Genomic DNA, 2,458 nt, shown 5'->3' with positions numbered 1-2,458 from the left:
CTATACTTTAATTTTAAAAAATAAAATTTTCTTTTTTTCCTATAGTGCCCACCAAATAAAACCCAGGCACAGAGAGGCCAGATAGGTCAGCCACATTTATTATCACTTATAAAATTAAATACCTATGCCAGGAGTTCCTGTCGTGGCGCAGTCGTTAACGAATCCGACTAGGAACCATGAGGTTGAGGGTTTGATCCCTGCCCTTGCTCAGTGGGTTAACGATCTGGCGTTGCCCTGAGCTGTGGTGTAGGTCGCAGACGCGGCTAGGATCCCCCATTGCTGTGGCTCTGGTGTAGGCTGGCAGCTGCAGCTCTGACTAGACCCCTAGCCTGGGAACCTCCATATGCCGCGGGAGCGGCCCAAAGAAATAGCAAAAAAAACCAAAAAAAACAAAAAAAACAAACGTATGCCAAATCCACTTAGCTAGCTGAAGCAAGCAGGGAGCGCCCTGACACGTGGTTTGCCCTGACCTCACTGAACTCCAGATAGTATGAGGAAATACGTTGTTTTCACAGGCTATTTTTGCAGCCTGATATGCCCTTACCACCCTCTTCCATCTGGTAAACTCCAAAAGTCTCTGGATGACTCATCTCCACCCTCACCTCCCTTGAAAGCCTGGGCTGACCACACACCCAGACCAGCCTCCCGGTGTTTACCACTTCCTGCTCATTGCTCCTTATTCTCTGTTACAGCCCTTATCACACTGTTTTATAAGTTTACCTGCCATCTACCCCTAGACAGCACACGTCTTGAAATCTAGGATTCTATCTTGTTAGTTCTGTGCTCCCAGCTCCTTGGCACTTAGCTGACACAGTGCTTATGTAATGAAGGAGTAAACAACACATATCAGTAAGGAGACCCATGTCAGGAAGCTGCTGGATATAGTTCCAAGGTGGTATTTGTGACAATGAGTGTATCATTTTAAGAGTTTAGGAGTGGGGTGGGGCTGGGGGGGAAACTGCTCAGCCGGATTTTGCCAAAGAATTTGCATTTGAACTGGGAAACAGATTCTCCTGGGGCAGGGGGAGGAGCAAAAGAAGAACGAAATGAAAATGAAGGCTGAAAGGACAGAAAGACCTGGTGGGCTCAGATGGTGAGGATGGCAGGGAAGCAAGTGAAAGGCAGTGACTGAAATGGAGGGCTCTTACAGGAGGACCGTGGGGTGAGGGCAGTGTAGAGGTGACCCGACGTCGTGGCATGTTCAGGAAGTGCTTCCAACCCCCTGATGACGGCCACCGCCCCAGGGAAGGGTTTTTTTTTTTCCTTCCACTGGTGGTAGAAGCGCCCTTGCAGGTTCGTGGATGCGCCACCGTGAGGCCTGAGCGCGCAGCTACACCTGAGTGGCTTTTACCGCCACCGAGAGAAAACCACTGCAACTTAAGTGGTATTTACATATACACAGATTTCTCCTTACAGCAGCTGAAGTCAAGCAAAAGTAAGACCACACCACTCATCTCGCAATCAGTCACTCCCTTTCTGAGGCTGCCTTGTCTCCTGTTTTTCTCCTAAGTAGTCTGTATATGCTTTAGGGGCAGAGGTTTATTCATTTTTGCTTCTCCACAGGGCCTTACGCTCTGAAGATGTTAAAAAACAACAACAACAAAACAAACTCTGGGAGTTCCTGTCATGGCGTCGTGGAAACGAATCTGACTAGGAACCATGAGGTTGCGCTTCGATCCTTAGCCTCGTTCAGTGGGTTGAGGATCTGGCATTGCTGTGAGCTGTGGTGTAGGTCGCAGTCTTGGCTTTGATCCTGCGTTGCTGTGGCTCTGGCGGTGGCGTAGGCCAGCAGCTGTAGCTCCGATCGGACCCCTAGCCTGGAAACCTCCATATGCCTTGGGTGTGGCCCTAAAAAGCAAAAAATAAATTAAAATATATTAAAAATTAAAAAAATCTGTTCAGTGCATTTGTATGAAGATGATGTCTCATAGTAAGTTTGTTTAAAGTTCTAAAAACAAGTGGAATAAGCCAGGCACCAAAGGACAAAGTTTGTGTGAGATTCCCCTGGTGTGAGGTACCTAGAACGCTCAAACTCAAAAGGGCAAAGTAGAATAGTGGTTACTAGGGGTTGAGGGGAAAGTGGGATGGGCAATTTTTGTTTAATCGGTAGAGAGTTTCTGTTTGGAATGATGTCTTTTTGGAATTTTTTTTTTTTTTTGACCCATGCTTGTGGCATGTGGAAATTATGTTTTAATTTGGACAAATTTCTTTTAAAACAAGCTGCAAACTATCATCCTTGAAGTCCGTTTCATTAGATTAACAAGGTTAACCCTATCGATCCTCGTTTTCTACACACTCCTCACACTTGGTTTCCTGACCAACATTTTCAGTTATCTTCTTTAGAAAGGATAAACAGTAGATAAATTTTCTGGATATTTACTGGTGTAAAATGACTTTGTCCAAATTAAAACAGAAGGTCCAAAAATATGTTTTTATGAAGAATTATAGAATAGACACT

At 45.4% G+C, this 2,458-nt stretch overlaps 1 long non-coding RNA gene across 2 annotated transcripts; it reads left to right on the top strand.

Moving 5' to 3' along the window:
* The first annotated feature begins 1,032 nt into the window (after positions 1–1,032).
* LOC146397255 (uncharacterized) lies at positions 1,033–1,893 on the top strand. Of its 2 annotated transcripts, none has more exons than XR_014823521.1 (2): positions 1,033–1,093; positions 1,564–1,893. It is a non-coding gene; the product is annotated as an uncharacterized LOC146397255 (long non-coding RNA). The 2 variants fall into 2 exon arrangements; XR_014823520.1 differs by having other exon boundaries at positions 1,033–1,435.
* The last annotated feature ends 565 nt before the right edge of the window (positions 1,894–2,458 follow it).

The sequence above is a fragment of the Sus scrofa genome, chromosome 13 (genome assembly GCF_054392235.1).
Source record: "Sus scrofa isolate SSC_HxYL_T2T_F1_AM1 chromosome 13, Sscrofa_HxYL_maternal_Yorkshire_Landrace_v2.0, whole genome shotgun sequence".
In the NCBI taxonomy this organism is placed as follows: Eukaryota; Metazoa; Chordata; class Mammalia; order Artiodactyla; family Suidae; genus Sus; species Sus scrofa.
The sequence above is the reverse complement of the archived record's forward strand: the minus strand, read 5'-3'. Positions and strand labels throughout refer to the sequence as shown.